The 20005-nt window shown below is 33.8% G+C and overlaps 6 non-coding genes across 6 annotated transcripts; all 6 read left to right on the top strand.

Annotated features, from left to right (window-relative positions):
- The first annotated feature begins 1702 nt into the window (after positions 1 to 1702).
- LOC117185474 (small subunit ribosomal RNA) lies at positions 1703 to 3696 on the top strand. The gene has a single exon (XR_004470986.1). It is a non-coding gene; the product is annotated as a small subunit ribosomal RNA (ribosomal RNA).
- Positions 3697 to 4296: 600 nt separating this feature from the next.
- Positions 4297 to 4475, top strand: LOC117185491 (5.8S ribosomal RNA). Its single transcript, XR_004471003.1, has one exon. It is a non-coding gene; the product is annotated as a 5.8S ribosomal RNA (ribosomal RNA).
- Positions 4476 to 4892: 417 nt separating this feature from the next.
- Positions 4893 to 8855, top strand: LOC117185485 (large subunit ribosomal RNA). The gene has a single exon (XR_004470997.1). It is a non-coding gene; the product is annotated as a large subunit ribosomal RNA (ribosomal RNA).
- Positions 8856 to 11866: 3011 nt separating this feature from the next.
- Positions 11867 to 13860, top strand: LOC117185475 (small subunit ribosomal RNA). The gene has a single exon (XR_004470987.1). It is a non-coding gene; the product is annotated as a small subunit ribosomal RNA (ribosomal RNA).
- Positions 13861 to 14460: 600 nt separating this feature from the next.
- Positions 14461 to 14639, top strand: LOC117185492 (5.8S ribosomal RNA). The gene has a single exon (XR_004471004.1). It is a non-coding gene; the product is annotated as a 5.8S ribosomal RNA (ribosomal RNA).
- A 417-nt stretch (positions 14640 to 15056) lies between these two features.
- Positions 15057 to 19019, top strand: LOC117185486 (large subunit ribosomal RNA). Its single transcript, XR_004470998.1, has one exon. It is a non-coding gene; the product is annotated as a large subunit ribosomal RNA (ribosomal RNA).
- The last annotated feature ends 986 nt before the right edge of the window (positions 19020 to 20005 follow it).

Consider the following 20005-nt stretch of genomic DNA (forward strand, 5'->3'; position numbering starts at 1 on the left):
TGGGGAACATACTAAGTCGGCAATGTCTGTTTATTTTATATGCGTATATATATTTTTCTTAATATATATGAATAATTTTGAAGTGATAGTATAGTATTTTGTATTAAAATACGAAAAGAAACTATTTTTAAAAGGTACTCTCAAGTAAAAATACCCGATTTGCGGAAAGCGTGGCAGAAAACCTATATAGGGAGTGGTAGTCTCGTGCATGGTATATTTCATATGAAAATTTTATAATGAAAAATTATTAATTTATTTCATATGATATGGGGAATATACTTAGCCGGCAATGTCTGTGTATTTTATATGAATATATATATATTTCTTAATATATATGAATAATTTTGAAGTGATAGTATTGTATTTTTTATTAAAATACGAAAAGAAACTATTGTTAAGAGGCACTCTCAAGTAAAAATACCCGATTTGCGGAAAGCGTGGCAGAAAACCTATATAGGGAGTGGTAGTCTCGTGCATGGTATATTTCATATGAAAATTTTATAATGAAAAATTATTAATTTATTTCATATGATATGGGGAATATACTTAGCCGGCAATGTCTGTGTATTTTATATGAATATATATATATTTCTTAATATATATGAATAATTTTGAAGTGATAGTATTGTATTTTTTATTAAAATACGAAAAGAAACTATTGTTAAGAGGCACTCTCAAGTAAAAATACCCGATTTGCGGAAAGCGTGGCAGAAAACCTATATAGGGAGTGGTAGTCTCGTGCATGGTATATTTCATATGAAAATTTTATAATGAAAAATTATTAATTTATTTCATATGATATGGGGAATATACTTAGCCGACAATGTCTGTGTATTTTATATGAATATATATATATTTCTTAATATATATGAATAATTTTGAAGTGATAGTATTGTATTTTTTATTAAAATACGAAAAGAAACTATTGTTAAGAGGCACTCTAAAGCAAAAATACCCGATTTGCGGAAAGCGTGGCAGAAAACCTATACATGATGGACAGTTGATGTCCATCGGTATTGTATACAATATTTGGTACAGTATTGTATATAATATTATTATATGTTGTCATTATACTCAAAGTAGTGTTTAATAGGAGATATTTGTTTTCAAATTGATCTTAATAAAGATAATATAGTGAAACTAACCAAGATATATACTATTTAGTATATATCATTTCTGTTTCGAATTATTATCGTGAATTTTTGGAAATGGTCTTATATGATTAAATATTGTATGAGTGCCATTTCAACAATGTACCAGCATATAATCAAAGCGATTTATATGCAAATTCAAATATTGCCAAAATATATAAATTCCATTCCACATGAACTCATGTGTTTGGTTTTATTTAATGTATATCACAAAAAACGCATACGAAATTGGATAAATTTTAAATTTGTTGTCAAAATACATAGTTTAAACACAATTAATATTGGTTTAAGCCTATATACGTGTGATAATATATTAAGTGCAAATAAAAAGATATTTTTGAACGAAAAAAAAATGTATATAATAAAATATATATATTTATATAGAGAAAAATGGCGAATGTGAATGCTATATAAAAATGGCCACAATCGTTTAACAAATTCTCATAAACTGTTGATAAAAAATATTTATTTATTTTTTTTTTTATTCAAAAGTATTATTGAGTTGTCAAATATTTACATATGTGAGCGTATGCGCACGAAACGAAAACATTATTCTGGTTGATCCTGCCAGTAGTTATATGCTTGTCTCAAAGATTAAGCCATGCATGTCTAAGTACACACGAATTAAAAGTGAAACCGCAAAAGGCTCATTATATCAGTTATGGTTCCTTAGATCGTTAACAGTTACTTGGATAACTGTGGTAATTCTAGAGCTAATACATGCAATTAAAACACGGACCTTATGGGACGTGTGCTTTTATTAGGCTAAAACCAAGCGATCGCAAGATCGTTACATTGGTTGAACTCTAGATAACATGCAGATCGTATGGTCTTGTACCGACGACAGATCTTTCAAATGTCTGCCCTATCAACTTTTGATGGTAGTATCTAGGACTACCATGGTTGCAACGGGTAACGGGGAATCAGGGTTCGATTCCGGAGAGGGAGCCTGAGAAACGGCTACCACATCTAAGGAAGGCAGCAGGCGCGTAAATTACCCACTCCCAGCTCGGGGAGGTAGTGACGAAAAATAACAATACAGGACTCATATCCGAGGCCCTGTAATTGGAATGAGTACACTTTAAATCCTTTAACAAGGACCAATTGGAGGGCAAGTCTGGTGCCAGCAGCCGCGGTAATTCCAGCTCCAATAGCGTATATTAAAGTTGTTGCGGTTAAAACGTTCGTAGTTGAACTTGTGCTTCATACGGGTAGTACAACTTACAATTGTGGTTAGTACTATACCTTTATGTATGTAAGCGTATTACCGGTGGAGTTCTTATATATAATTAAGTACTTGTATTTTTTATATATTCCTCCTATTTAAAAACCTGCATTAGTGCTCTTCATCGAGTGTTATTGTGGGCCGGTACAATTACTTTGAACAAATTAGAGTGCTTAAAGCAGGCTTCAAATGCCTGAATATTCTGTGCATGGGATAATGAAATAAGACCTCTGTTCTGCTTTCATTGGTTTTCAGATCAAGAGGTAATGATTAATAGAAGCAGTTTGGGGGCATTAGTATTACGACGCGAGAGGTGAAATTCTTGGACCGTCGTAAGACTAACTTAAGCGAAAGCATTTGCCAAAGATGTTTTCATTAATCAAGAACGAAAGTTAGAGGTTCGAAGGCGATCAGATACCGCCCTAGTTCTAACCATAAACGATGCCAGCTAGCAATTGGGTGTAGCTACTTTTATGGCTCTCTCAGTCGCTTCCCGGGAAACCAAAGCTTTTGGGCTCCGGGGGAAGTATGGTTGCAAAGCTGAAACTTAAAGGAATTGACGGAAGGGCACCACCAGGAGTGGAGCCTGCGGCTTAATTTGACTCAACACGGGAAAACTTACCAGGTCCGAACATAAGTGTGTAAGACAGATTGATAGCTCTTTCTCGAATCTATGGGTGGTGGTGCATGGCCGTTCTTAGTTCGTGGAGTGATTTGTCTGGTTAATTCCGATAACGAACGAGACTCAAATATATTAAATAGATATCTTCAGGATTATGGTGTTGAAGCTTATATAGCCTTCATTCATGGTGGCAGTAAAATGTTTATTGTGTTTGAATGTGTTTATATAAGTGGAGCCGTACCTGTTGGTTTGTCCCATTATAAGGACACTAGCTTCTTAAATGGACAAATTGCGTCTAGCAATAATGAGATTGAGCAATAACAGGTCTGTGATGCCCTTAGATGTCCTGGGCTGCACGCGCGCTACAATGAAAGTATCAACGTGTATTTCCTAGACCGAGAGGTCCGGGTAAACCGCTGAACCACTTTCATGCTTGGGATTGTGAACTGAAACTGTTCACATGAACTTGGAATTCCCAGTAAGTGTGAGTCATTAACTCGCATTGATTACGTCCCTGCCCTTTGTACACACCGCCCGTCGCTACTACCGATTGAATTATTTAGTGAGGTCTCCGGACGTGATCACTGTGACGCCTTGCGTGTTACGGTTGTTTCGCAAAAGTTGACCGAACTTGATTATTTAGAGGAAGTAAAAGTCGTAACAAGGTTTCCGTAGGTGAACCTGCGGAAGGATCATTATTGTATGTTTCTACCGTTAACAAAAATATATATATATTGCCAATTTACCAAACAAAATATGTTTTTATAAAATCATAATTGTAAAATAAAATATATTCAGTTGTATATATTATATGTTTATATTAATTAATTATATTGCCAATATACTCATTTAGTAGTAGCTATACATATAACATTGTGTTCTATGTGTGTAGCAATTAATATATAAATACATATTGATGATATTATTACAATAATATTGATTTATAAAATCTGTGTGCATATGTACCATAGTATGCACGCGTTGCGAATATGTATTGTCCATCATAGCTATGGGCATACATTGGTTAATGCAACAGCCTAAAAAGTACAATGTTGTACCTGATTTCAGGTTAATACTTTTATATAAATTGATAATTATCAAACAAGCCAAAATACATATTATATTATTTAACAATATGGTAATATATCGTTTATATAAAACTAAGACATTTCGCAACATTCTTTTAGGATAAAATTAAAATTTATTGAAGGAATTGATATATGCCAGTAAAATGGTGTATTTTTAATTTCTTTCAATAAAGACATATCTGACAAATAAATGAATAAACAAATTTTAATCACTCTAAGCGGTGGATCACTCGGCTCATGGGTCGATGAAGAACGCAGCAAACTGTGCGTCATCGTGTGAACTGCAGGACACATGAACATCGACATTTTGAACGCATATCGCAGTCCATGCTGTTTGGTACTTTAATTAATTTTATAGTGCTGCTTGGACTACATATGGTTGAGGGTTGTAAGACTATGCTAAATAAGTTGTTTAAAAATTTTACGAAATTTTTAAGCATATTGTATATTATTGGATATGTATATATATATATATTCATAATATTGATATTAAATGGAAACGCATTATCTCTCATTGTTGTATATATTTGTGTGAGAAGAACGAAGAAAAATATATATTTTTTTGTCCTTTTTGAATCAAATAATACTGAGGAATGTCTAGCATAAAAAAATAATTAAAGTTTTTTCATCTAGAATTGCCTCTTATTAATGTTTCGAAAGGAAATTTTGTTGTAAATATAAATATTTAATATTCTTCGTGATATTCGTTATAAAATACGAATATTATAATGATTTCATTATGAGAACGCTCTATATATATAATAATATAGTGTAATTATCATTATAAATTTTAATATACGTATATACAACCTCAACTCATATGGGACTACCCCCTGAATTTAAGCATATTAATTAGGGGAGGAAAAGAAACTAACCAGGATTTTCTTAGTAGCGGCGAGCGAAAAGAAATCAGTTCAGCACTAAGTCACTTTGTCTATATGGCAAACGTGAGATGCAGTGTATGGAGCGTCAATATTCTAGTATGAGAAATTAACGATTTAAGTCCTTCTTAAATGAGGCCATTTACCCATAGAGGGTGCCAGGCCCGTATAACGTTAATGATTACTAGATGATGTTTCCAAAGAGTCGTGTTGCTTGATAGTGCAGCACTAAGTGGGTGGTAAACTCCATCTAAAACTAAATATAACCATGAGACCGATAGTAAACAAGTACCGTGAGGGAAAGTTGAAAAGAACTCTGAATAGAGAGTTAAACAGTACGTGAAACTGCTTAGAGGTTAAGCCCGATGAACCTGAATATCCGTTATGGAAAATTCATCATTAAAGTTGTAATATTTTAACAATATTATAATAATAGTGTGCATTTTTTCCATATAAGGACATTGTAATCTATTAGCATATAACAAATTTATCATAAAATATGACTTATAGTTTATTCAAATTATTATGCTTGCATTTTAACATAGAATAAATGTCATTAATTTGATAAAGTGTTGATAAATTAAAATTAATACAGTGCGTTAATTTTTCGAAATTATATAATGGCATAATTATCATTGATTTTTGTGTTTATTATATGCATTTGTATGATTAACAATGCGAAAGATTCAGGATACCTTCGGGACCCGTCTTGAAACACGGACCAAGGAGTCTAACATATGTGCAAGTTATTGGGAGATAAACCTAATAGCGTAATTAACTTGACTAATAATGGGATTAGTTTTTTAACTATTTATAGATAATTAACACAATCCCGGGGCGTTCTATATAGTTATGTATGATAATATTTATATTATTTATGCCTCTAACTGGAACGTACCTTGAGCATATATGCTGTGACCCGAAAGATGGTGAACTATACTTGATCAGGTTGAAGTCAGGGGAAACCCTGATGGAAGACCGAAACAGTTCTGACGTGCAAATCGATTGTCAGAATTGAGTATAGGGGCGAAAGACCAATCGAACCATCTAGTAGCTGGTTCCTTCCGAAGTTTCCCTCAGGATAGCTGGTGCATTTTAATGTTATATAAAATAATCTTATCTGGTAAAGCGAATGATTAGAGGCCTTAGGGTCGAAACGATCTTAACCTATTCTCAAACTTTAAATGGGTAAGAACCTTAACTTTCTTGATATGAAGTTTAAGGTTATGATATAATGTGCCCAGTGGGCCACTTTTGGTAAGCAGAACTGGCGCTGTGGGATGAACCAAACGTAATGTTACGGTGCCCAAATTAACAACTCATGCAGAAACCATGAAAGGCGTTGGTTGCTTAAAACAGCAGGACGGTGATCATGGAAGTCGAAATCCGCTAAGGAGTGTGTAACAACTCACCTGCCGAAGCAACTAGCCCTTAAAATGGATGGCGCTTAAGTTGTATACCTATACATTACCGCTAAAGTAGATGATTTATATTACTTGTGATATAAATTTTGAAACTTTAGTGAGTAGGAAGGTACAATGGTATGCGTAGAAGTGTTTGGCGTAAGCCTTCATGGAGCTGCCATTGGCACAGATCTTGGTGGTAGTAGCAAATAATCGAATGAGACCTTGGAGGACTGAAGTGGAGAAGGGTTTCGTGTGAACAGTGGTTGATCACGAGTTAGTCGGTCCTAAGTTCAAGGCGAAAGCCGAAAATTTTCAAGTAAAAAATCAGTGAGTAATATTGTCAAATCTTTTATGATTTTTAAATACTTGAATAATTTTGAACGAAAGGGAATACGGTTCCAATTCCGTAACCTGTTGAGTATCCGTTTGTTATTAAATATGGGCCTCGTGCTCATCCTGGCAACAGGAACGACCATAAAGAAGCCGTCGAGAGATATCGGAAGAGTTTTCTTTTCTGTTTTATAGCCGTACTACCATGGAAGTCTTTCGCAGAGAGATATGGTAGATGGGCTAGAAGAGCATGACATATACTGTTGTGTCGATATTTTCTCCTCGGACCTTGAAAATTTATGGTGGGGACACGCAAACTTCTCAACAGGCCGTACCAATATCCGCAGCTGGTCTCCAAGGTGAAGAGTCTCTAGTCGATAGAATAATGTAGGTAAGGGAAGTCGGCAAATTAGATCCGTAACTTCGGGATAAGGATTGGCTCTGAAGATTGAGATAGTCGGGCTTGATTGGGAAACAATAACATGGTTTATGTGCTCGTTCTGGGTAAATAGAGTTTCTATCATTTATGGTAGTTACTTGTTCCCCGGATAGTTTAGTTACGTAGCCAATTGTGGAACTTTCTTGCTAAAATTTTTAAGAATACTAATTGGGTTAAACCAGTTAGTTCTTATTAATTATAACGATTATCAATTAACAATCAATTCAGAACTGGCACGGACTTGGGGAATCCGACTGTCTAATTAAAACAAAGCATTGTGATGGCCCTAGCGGGTGTTGACACAATGTGATTTCTGCCCAGTGCTCTGAATGTCAAAGTGAAGAAATTCAAGTAAGCGCGGGTCAACGGCGGGAGTAACTATGACTCTCTTAAGGTAGCCAAATGCCTCGTCATCTAATTAGTGACGCGCATGAATGGATTAACGAGATTCCTACTGTCCCTATCTACTATCTAGCGAAACCACAGCCAAGGGAACGGGCTTGGAATAATTAGCGGGGAAAGAAGACCCTTTTGAGCTTGACTCTAATCTGGCAGTGTAAGGAGACATAAGAGGTGTAGCATAAGTGGGAGATATTAGATTTCGGTTTGGTATCGACAATGAAATACCACTACTCTTATTGTTTCCTTACTTACTTGATTAAATGGAACGTGTATCATTTCCTAGCCATTATACGGATATATTTATTATATCTTATGGTATTGGGTTTTGATGCAAGCTTCTTGATCAAAGTATCACGAGTTTGTTATATAATCGCAAACAAATTCTTTAATGAGAAAATGCATTTATGTATTTTCAATTTGAAAATTTGGTATAACTCCAATTACTCAGGTATGATCCAATTCAAGGACATTGCCAGGTAGGGAGTTTGACTGGGGCGGTACATCTCTCAAATAATAACGGAGGTGTCCCAAGGCCAGCTCAGTGCGGACAGAAACCACACATAGAGCAAAAGGGCAAATGCTGACTTGATCTCGGTGTTCAGTACACACAGGGACAGCAAAAGCTCGGCCTATCGATCCTTTTGGTTTAAAGAGTTTTTAACAAGAGGTGTCAGAAAAGTTACCATAGGGATAACTGGCTTGTGGCGGCCAAGCGTTCATAGCGACGTCGCTTTTTGATCCTTCGATGTCGGCTCTTCCTATCATTGTGAAGCAAAATTCACCAAGCGTTGGATTGTTCACCCATGCAAGGGAACGTGAGCTGGGTTTAGACCGTCGTGAGACAGGTTAGTTTTACCCTACTAATGACAAAACGTTGTTGCGACAGCATTCCTGCGTAGTACGAGAGGAACCGCAGGTACGGACCAATGGCACAATACTTGTTCGAGCGAACAGTGGTATGACGCTACGTCCGTTGGATTATGCCTGAACGCCTCTAAGGTCGTATCCGTGCTGGACTGCAATGATAAATAAGGGGCAATTTGCATTGTATGGCTTCTAAACCATTAAAAGTTTATAATTTATTTTATAAACGACAATGGATGTGATGCCAATGTAATTTGTAACATAGTAAATTGGGAGGATCATCGATCACCTGATGCCGCGCTAGTTGCATATAAAAACATTATTTAATACAATGACAAAGCCTAGAATCAATTGTAAACGACTTTTGTAACAGGCAAGGTGTTGTAAGTGGTTGAGCAGCTGCCATACTGCGATCCACTGAAGCTTATCCTTTGCTTGATGATTCGATATATATAAATTTATTCTTTATATATGAAAATTATTTTTATATATTTATATGAATATATACCTATAAATGGTAATATATATTTATATATAGATATATATTAAAAAGAATATATTTTATATAAATATGGATAAATTATTTATCCTATATAAATTACGTTGGCTTGAATATGAATATAATGTTATATTATAAGTTTGTTATACTTAATTACATATGAAATGATACTTATAAAAATTTTATTATGTGAACACACGAAACATAGTGTATATGCATATGTGCAAATGTGAATGTATATATGAAATAATATGAATGCAAAAAGCATGGAGTGATCGTATATGGAACTTGGAAGTATTTCTAATATTGGAATTTAATGATATGTGATATGAATGCAAGAATTAAATAGTTTGGTATATAAAATGTGATAATATTATTGGGTATGTGAAATGTTTCCCATATCCTAAAAATTATAACATGAGCATGATTTGATTATGAATACAGAAAATATAAAGATATATTTTATATACATATGTACAAATATATGTATATTTGGAGTGGTCGTTTGTGGAACTTGGAAGTATTTCTAATATTGGAATTTAATGATATGTGATATGAATGCAAGAATTAAATAGTTTGGTATATAAAATGTGATAATATTATTGGGTATGTGAAATGTTTCCCATATCCTAAAAATTATAACATGAGCATGATTTGATTATGAATACAGAAAATATAAAGATATATTTTATATACATATGTACAAATATATGTATATTTGGAGTGGTCGTTTGTGGAACTTGGCAGTATTTCTAATATTGGAATTCAATGATATGTGATATAAATGCAAGAATTAAATAGTTTTGTATATAAAATGACAATATTATGGATATGGGGAAACATTCACCATATCCTTAAAATTATAACATGAGCATGATTTGATTTTGAATAGAGAAAATATAATGATATATTTTATATACATATTTACAAAAATATATGTATATTTTTGACATTGTGTTATAATGAATAAAAATAACAAATAACGCCGAGGTGTGCTATAAAATATCAATATTAGGTTTTATATGGATATGGATATGGATATGGATATGGATATGGGAATGTTTCTCATATATAATATAACATTATAACATAATCATAATGCGATTATAAATATAGAAAATATAAAAATGTATTTAATATAAATAGATATATTACGTGTATATGTGAAATTAAAGCAAAGATACCAGCTGATATGATATTTTTCATGTAAATGAATGATGAATGTAATAAAAATAATTAATTTAATTTCATATGATATGGGGAACATACTAAGTCGGCAATGTCTGTTTATTTTATATGCGTATATATATTTTTCTTAATATATATGAATAATTTTGAAGTGATAGTATAGTATTTTGTATTAAAATACGAAAAGAAACTATTTTTAAAAGGTACTCTCAAGTAAAAATACCCGATTTGCGGAAAGCGTGGCAGAAAACCTATATAGGGAGTGGTAGTCTCGTGCATGGTATATTTCATATGAAAATTTTATAATGAAAAATTATTAATTTATTTCATATGATATGGGGAATATACTTAGCCGGCAATGTCTGTGTATTTTATATGAATATATATATATTTCTTAATATATATGAATAATTTTGAAGTGATAGTATTGTATTTTTTATTAAAATACGAAAAGAAACTATTGTTAAGAGGCACTCTCAAGTAAAAATACCCGATTTGCGGAAAGCGTGGCAGAAAACCTATATAGGGAGTGGTAGTCTCGTGCATGGTATATTTCATATGAAAATTTTATAATGAAAAATTATTAATTTATTTCATATGATATGGGGAATATACTTAGCCGGCAATGTCTGTGTATTTTATATGAATATATATATATTTCTTAATATATATGAATAATTTTGAAGTGATAGTATTGTATTTTTTATTAAAATACGAAAAGAAACTATTGTTAAGAGGCACTCTCAAGTAAAAATACCCGATTTGCGGAAAGCGTGGCAGAAAACCTATATAGGGAGTGGTAGTCTCGTGCATGGTATATTTCATATGAAAATTTTATAATGAAAAATTATTAATTTATTTCATATGATATGGGGAATATACTTAGCCGACAATGTCTGTGTATTTTATATGAATATATATATATTTCTTAATATATATGAATAATTTTGAAGTGATAGTATTGTATTTTTTATTAAAATACGAAAAGAAACTATTGTTAAGAGGCACTCTAAAGCAAAAATACCCGATTTGCGGAAAGCGTGGCAGAAAACCTATACATGATGGACAGTTGATGTCCATCGGTATTGTATACAATATTTGGTACAGTATTGTATATAATATTATTATATGTTGTCATTATACTCAAAGTAGTGTTTAATAGGAGATATTTGTTTTCAAATTGATCTTAATAAAGATAATATAGTGAAACTAACCAAGATATATACTATTTAGTATATATCATTTCTGTTTCGAATTATTATCGTGAATTTTTGGAAATGGTCTTATATGATTAAATATTGTATGAGTGCCATTTCAACAATGTACCAGCATATAATCAAAGCGATTTATATGCAAATTCAAATATTGCCAAAATATATAAATTCCATTCCACATGAACTCATGTGTTTGGTTTTATTTAATGTATATCACAAAAAACGCATACGAAATTGGATAAATTTTAAATTTGTTGTCAAAATACATAGTTTAAACACAATTAATATTGGTTTAAGCCTATATACGTGTGATAATATATTAAGTGCAAATAAAAAGATATTTTTGAACGAAAAAAAAATGTATATAATAAAATATATATATTTATATAGAGAAAAATGGCGAATGTGAATGCTATATAAAAATGGCCACAATCGTTTAACAAATTCTCATAAACTGTTGATAAAAAATATTTATTTATTTTTTTTTTTATTCAAAAGTATTATTGAGTTGTCAAATATTTACATATGTGAGCGTATGCGCACGAAACGAAAACATTATTCTGGTTGATCCTGCCAGTAGTTATATGCTTGTCTCAAAGATTAAGCCATGCATGTCTAAGTACACACGAATTAAAAGTGAAACCGCAAAAGGCTCATTATATCAGTTATGGTTCCTTAGATCGTTAACAGTTACTTGGATAACTGTGGTAATTCTAGAGCTAATACATGCAATTAAAACACGGACCTTATGGGACGTGTGCTTTTATTAGGCTAAAACCAAGCGATCGCAAGATCGTTACATTGGTTGAACTCTAGATAACATGCAGATCGTATGGTCTTGTACCGACGACAGATCTTTCAAATGTCTGCCCTATCAACTTTTGATGGTAGTATCTAGGACTACCATGGTTGCAACGGGTAACGGGGAATCAGGGTTCGATTCCGGAGAGGGAGCCTGAGAAACGGCTACCACATCTAAGGAAGGCAGCAGGCGCGTAAATTACCCACTCCCAGCTCGGGGAGGTAGTGACGAAAAATAACAATACAGGACTCATATCCGAGGCCCTGTAATTGGAATGAGTACACTTTAAATCCTTTAACAAGGACCAATTGGAGGGCAAGTCTGGTGCCAGCAGCCGCGGTAATTCCAGCTCCAATAGCGTATATTAAAGTTGTTGCGGTTAAAACGTTCGTAGTTGAACTTGTGCTTCATACGGGTAGTACAACTTACAATTGTGGTTAGTACTATACCTTTATGTATGTAAGCGTATTACCGGTGGAGTTCTTATATATAATTAAGTACTTGTATTTTTTATATATTCCTCCTATTTAAAAACCTGCATTAGTGCTCTTCATCGAGTGTTATTGTGGGCCGGTACAATTACTTTGAACAAATTAGAGTGCTTAAAGCAGGCTTCAAATGCCTGAATATTCTGTGCATGGGATAATGAAATAAGACCTCTGTTCTGCTTTCATTGGTTTTCAGATCAAGAGGTAATGATTAATAGAAGCAGTTTGGGGGCATTAGTATTACGACGCGAGAGGTGAAATTCTTGGACCGTCGTAAGACTAACTTAAGCGAAAGCATTTGCCAAAGATGTTTTCATTAATCAAGAACGAAAGTTAGAGGTTCGAAGGCGATCAGATACCGCCCTAGTTCTAACCATAAACGATGCCAGCTAGCAATTGGGTGTAGCTACTTTTATGGCTCTCTCAGTCGCTTCCCGGGAAACCAAAGCTTTTGGGCTCCGGGGGAAGTATGGTTGCAAAGCTGAAACTTAAAGGAATTGACGGAAGGGCACCACCAGGAGTGGAGCCTGCGGCTTAATTTGACTCAACACGGGAAAACTTACCAGGTCCGAACATAAGTGTGTAAGACAGATTGATAGCTCTTTCTCGAATCTATGGGTGGTGGTGCATGGCCGTTCTTAGTTCGTGGAGTGATTTGTCTGGTTAATTCCGATAACGAACGAGACTCAAATATATTAAATAGATATCTTCAGGATTATGGTGTTGAAGCTTATATAGCCTTCATTCATGGTGGCAGTAAAATGTTTATTGTGTTTGAATGTGTTTATATAAGTGGAGCCGTACCTGTTGGTTTGTCCCATTATAAGGACACTAGCTTCTTAAATGGACAAATTGCGTCTAGCAATAATGAGATTGAGCAATAACAGGTCTGTGATGCCCTTAGATGTCCTGGGCTGCACGCGCGCTACAATGAAAGTATCAACGTGTATTTCCTAGACCGAGAGGTCCGGGTAAACCGCTGAACCACTTTCATGCTTGGGATTGTGAACTGAAACTGTTCACATGAACTTGGAATTCCCAGTAAGTGTGAGTCATTAACTCGCATTGATTACGTCCCTGCCCTTTGTACACACCGCCCGTCGCTACTACCGATTGAATTATTTAGTGAGGTCTCCGGACGTGATCACTGTGACGCCTTGCGTGTTACGGTTGTTTCGCAAAAGTTGACCGAACTTGATTATTTAGAGGAAGTAAAAGTCGTAACAAGGTTTCCGTAGGTGAACCTGCGGAAGGATCATTATTGTATGTTTCTACCGTTAACAAAAATATATATATATTGCCAATTTACCAAACAAAATATGTTTTTATAAAATCATAATTGTAAAATAAAATATATTCAGTTGTATATATTATATGTTTATATTAATTAATTATATTGCCAATATACTCATTTAGTAGTAGCTATACATATAACATTGTGTTCTATGTGTGTAGCAATTAATATATAAATACATATTGATGATATTATTACAATAATATTGATTTATAAAATCTGTGTGCATATGTACCATAGTATGCACGCGTTGCGAATATGTATTGTCCATCATAGCTATGGGCATACATTGGTTAATGCAACAGCCTAAAAAGTACAATGTTGTACCTGATTTCAGGTTAATACTTTTATATAAATTGATAATTATCAAACAAGCCAAAATACATATTATATTATTTAACAATATGGTAATATATCGTTTATATAAAACTAAGACATTTCGCAACATTCTTTTAGGATAAAATTAAAATTTATTGAAGGAATTGATATATGCCAGTAAAATGGTGTATTTTTAATTTCTTTCAATAAAGACATATCTGACAAATAAATGAATAAACAAATTTTAATCACTCTAAGCGGTGGATCACTCGGCTCATGGGTCGATGAAGAACGCAGCAAACTGTGCGTCATCGTGTGAACTGCAGGACACATGAACATCGACATTTTGAACGCATATCGCAGTCCATGCTGTTTGGTACTTTAATTAATTTTATAGTGCTGCTTGGACTACATATGGTTGAGGGTTGTAAGACTATGCTAAATAAGTTGTTTAAAAATTTTACGAAATTTTTAAGCATATTGTATATTATTGGATATGTATATATATATATATTCATAATATTGATATTAAATGGAAACGCATTATCTCTCATTGTTGTATATATTTGTGTGAGAAGAACGAAGAAAAATATATATTTTTTTGTCCTTTTTGAATCAAATAATACTGAGGAATGTCTAGCATAAAAAAATAATTAAAGTTTTTTCATCTAGAATTGCCTCTTATTAATGTTTCGAAAGGAAATTTTGTTGTAAATATAAATATTTAATATTCTTCGTGATATTCGTTATAAAATACGAATATTATAATGATTTCATTATGAGAACGCTCTATATATATAATAATATAGTGTAATTATCATTATAAATTTTAATATACGTATATACAACCTCAACTCATATGGGACTACCCCCTGAATTTAAGCATATTAATTAGGGGAGGAAAAGAAACTAACCAGGATTTTCTTAGTAGCGGCGAGCGAAAAGAAATCAGTTCAGCACTAAGTCACTTTGTCTATATGGCAAACGTGAGATGCAGTGTATGGAGCGTCAATATTCTAGTATGAGAAATTAACGATTTAAGTCCTTCTTAAATGAGGCCATTTACCCATAGAGGGTGCCAGGCCCGTATAACGTTAATGATTACTAGATGATGTTTCCAAAGAGTCGTGTTGCTTGATAGTGCAGCACTAAGTGGGTGGTAAACTCCATCTAAAACTAAATATAACCATGAGACCGATAGTAAACAAGTACCGTGAGGGAAAGTTGAAAAGAACTCTGAATAGAGAGTTAAACAGTACGTGAAACTGCTTAGAGGTTAAGCCCGATGAACCTGAATATCCGTTATGGAAAATTCATCATTAAAGTTGTAATATTTTAACAATATTATAATAATAGTGTGCATTTTTTCCATATAAGGACATTGTAATCTATTAGCATATAACAAATTTATCATAAAATATGACTTATAGTTTATTCAAATTATTATGCTTGCATTTTAACATAGAATAAATGTCATTAATTTGATAAAGTGTTGATAAATTAAAATTAATACAGTGCGTTAATTTTTCGAAATTATATAATGGCATAATTATCATTGATTTTTGTGTTTATTATATGCATTTGTATGATTAACAATGCGAAAGATTCAGGATACCTTCGGGACCCGTCTTGAAACACGGACCAAGGAGTCTAACATATGTGCAAGTTATTGGGAGATAAACCTAATAGCGTAATTAACTTGACTAATAATGGGATTAGTTTTTTAACTATTTATAGATAATTAACACAATCCCGGGGCGTTCTATATAGTTATGTATGATAATATTTATATTATTTATGCCTCTAACTGGAACGTACCTTGAGCATATATGCTGTGACCCGAAAGATGGTGAACTATACTTGATCAGGTTGAAGTCAGGGGAAACCCTGATGGAAGACCGAAACAGTTCTGACGTGCAAATCGATTGTCAGAATTGAGTATAGGGGCGAAAGACCAATCGAACCATCTAGTAGCTGGTTCCTTCCGAAGTTTCCCTCAGGATAGCTGGTGCATTTTAATGTTATATAAAATAATCTTATCTGGTAAAGCGAATGATTAGAGGCCTTAGGGTCGAAACGATCTTAACCTATTCTCAAACTTTAAATGGGTAAGAACCTTAACTTTCTTGATATGAAGTTTAAGGTTATGATATAATGTGCCCAGTGGGCCACTTTTGGTAAGCAGAACTGGCGCTGTGGGATGAACCAAACGTAATGTTACGGTGCCCAAATTAACAACTCATGCAGAAACCATGAAAGGCGTTGGTTGCTTAAAACAGCAGGACGGTGATCATGGAAGTCGAAATCCGCTAAGGAGTGTGTAACAACTCACCTGCCGAAGCAACTAGCCCTTAAAATGGATGGCGCTTAAGTTGTATACCTATACATTACCGCTAAAGTAGATGATTTATATTACTTGTGATATAAATTTTGAAACTTTAGTGAGTAGGAAGGTACAATGGTATGCGTAGAAGTGTTTGGCGTAAGCCTTCATGGAGCTGCCATTGGCACAGATCTTGGTGGTAGTAGCAAATAATCGAATGAGACCTTGGAGGACTGAAGTGGAGAAGGGTTTCGTGTGAACAGTGGTTGATCACGAGTTAGTCGGTCCTAAGTTCAAGGCGAAAGCCGAAAATTTTCAAGTAAAAAATCAGTGAGTAATATTGTCAAATCTTTTATGATTTTTAAATACTTGAATAATTTTGAACGAAAGGGAATACGGTTCCAATTCCGTAACCTGTTGAGTATCCGTTTGTTATTAAATATGGGCCTCGTGCTCATCCTGGCAACAGGAACGACCATAAAGAAGCCGTCGAGAGATATCGGAAGAGTTTTCTTTTCTGTTTTATAGCCGTACTACCATGGAAGTCTTTCGCAGAGAGATATGGTAGATGGGCTAGAAGAGCATGACATATACTGTTGTGTCGATATTTTCTCCTCGGACCTTGAAAATTTATGGTGGGGACACGCAAACTTCTCAACAGGCCGTACCAATATCCGCAGCTGGTCTCCAAGGTGAAGAGTCTCTAGTCGATAGAATAATGTAGGTAAGGGAAGTCGGCAAATTAGATCCGTAACTTCGGGATAAGGATTGGCTCTGAAGATTGAGATAGTCGGGCTTGATTGGGAAACAATAACATGGTTTATGTGCTCGTTCTGGGTAAATAGAGTTTCTATCATTTATGGTAGTTACTTGTTCCCCGGATAGTTTAGTTACGTAGCCAATTGTGGAACTTTCTTGCTAAAATTTTTAAGAATACTAATTGGGTTAAACCAGTTAGTTCTTATTAATTATAACGATTATCAATTAACAATCAATTCAGAACTGGCACGGACTTGGGGAATCCGACTGTCTAATTAAAACAAAGCATTGTGATGGCCCTAGCGGGTGTTGACACAATGTGATTTCTGCCCAGTGCTCTGAATGTCAAAGTGAAGAAATTCAAGTAAGCGCGGGTCAACGGCGGGAGTAACTATGACTCTCTTAAGGTAGCCAAATGCCTCGTCATCTAATTAGTGACGCGCATGAATGGATTAACGAGATTCCTACTGTCCCTATCTACTATCTAGCGAAACCACAGCCAAGGGAACGGGCTTGGAATAATTAGCGGGGAAAGAAGACCCTTTTGAGCTTGACTCTAATCTGGCAGTGTAAGGAGACATAAGAGGTGTAGCATAAGTGGGAGATATTAGATTTCGGTTTGGTATCGACAATGAAATACCACTACTCTTATTGTTTCCTTACTTACTTGATTAAATGGAACGTGTATCATTTCCTAGCCATTATACGGATATATTTATTATATCTTATGGTATTGGGTTTTGATGCAAGCTTCTTGATCAAAGTATCACGAGTTTGTTATATAATCGCAAACAAATTCTTTAATGAGAAAATGCATTTATGTATTTTCAATTTGAAAATTTGGTATAACTCCAATTACTCAGGTATGATCCAATTCAAGGACATTGCCAGGTAGGGAGTTTGACTGGGGCGGTACATCTCTCAAATAATAACGGAGGTGTCCCAAGGCCAGCTCAGTGCGGACAGAAACCACACATAGAGCAAAAGGGCAAATGCTGACTTGATCTCGGTGTTCAGTACACACAGGGACAGCAAAAGCTCGGCCTATCGATCCTTTTGGTTTAAAGAGTTTTTAACAAGAGGTGTCAGAAAAGTTACCATAGGGATAACTGGCTTGTGGCGGCCAAGCGTTCATAGCGACGTCGCTTTTTGATCCTTCGATGTCGGCTCTTCCTATCATTGTGAAGCAAAATTCACCAAGCGTTGGATTGTTCACCCATGCAAGGGAACGTGAGCTGGGTTTAGACCGTCGTGAGACAGGTTAGTTTTACCCTACTAATGACAAAACGTTGTTGCGACAGCATTCCTGCGTAGTACGAGAGGAACCGCAGGTACGGACCAATGGCACAATACTTGTTCGAGCGAACAGTGGTATGACGCTACGTCCGTTGGATTATGCCTGAACGCCTCTAAGGTCGTATCCGTGCTGGACTGCAATGATAAATAAGGGGCAATTTGCATTGTATGGCTTCTAAACCATTAAAAGTTTATAATTTATTTTATAAACGACAATGGATGTGATGCCAATGTAATTTGTAACATAGTAAATTGGGAGGATCATCGATCACCTGATGCCGCGCTAGTTGCATATAAAAACATTATTTAATACAATGACAAAGCCTAGAATCAATTGTAAACGACTTTTGTAACAGGCAAGGTGTTGTAAGTGGTTGAGCAGCTGCCATACTGCGATCCACTGAAGCTTATCCTTTGCTTGATGATTCGATATATATAAATTTATTCTTTATATATGAAAATTATTTTTATATATTTATATGAATATATACCTATAAATGGTAATATATATTTATATATAGATATATATTAAAAAGAATATATTTTATATAAATATGGATAAATTATTTATCCTATATAAATTACGTTGGCTTGAATATGAATATAATGTTATATTATAAGTTTGTTATACTTAATTACATATGAAATGATACTTATAAAAATTTTATTATGTGAACACACGAAACATAGTGTATATGCATATGTGCAAATGTGAATGTATATATGAAATAATATGAATGCAAAAAGCATGGAGTGATCGTATATGGAACTTGGAAGTATTTCTAATATTGGAATTTAATGATATGTGATATGAATGCAAGAATTAAATAGTTTGGTATATAAAATGTGATAATATTATTGGGTATGTGAAATGTTTCCCATATCCTAAAAATTATAACATGAGCATGATTTGATTATGAATACAGAAAATATAAAGATATATTTTATATACATATGTACAAATATATGTATATTTGGAGTGGTCGTTTGTGGAACTTGGAAGTATTTCTAATATTGGAATTTAATGATATGTGATATGAATGCAAGAATTAAATAGTTTGGTATATAAAATGTGATAATATTATTGGGTATGTGAAATGTTTCCCATATCCTAAAAATTATAACATGAGCATGATTTGATTATGAATACAGAAAATATAAAGATATATTTTATATACATATGTACAAATATATGTATATTTGGAGTGGTCGTTTGTGGAACTTGGCAGTATTTCTAATATTGGAATTCAATGATATGTGATATAAATGCAAGAATTAAATAGTTTTGTATATAAAATGACAATATTATGGATATGGGGAAACATTCACCATATCCTTAAAATTATAACATGAGCATGATTTGATTTTGAATAGAGAAAATATAATGATATATTTTATATACATATTTACAAAAAT

The sequence above is a fragment of the Drosophila pseudoobscura genome, unplaced genomic scaffold (genome assembly GCF_009870125.1).
Source record: "Drosophila pseudoobscura strain MV-25-SWS-2005 unplaced genomic scaffold, UCI_Dpse_MV25 Unplacedtig00000090, whole genome shotgun sequence".
NCBI classification, from domain to species: domain Eukaryota; kingdom Metazoa; phylum Arthropoda; class Insecta; order Diptera; family Drosophilidae; genus Drosophila; species Drosophila pseudoobscura.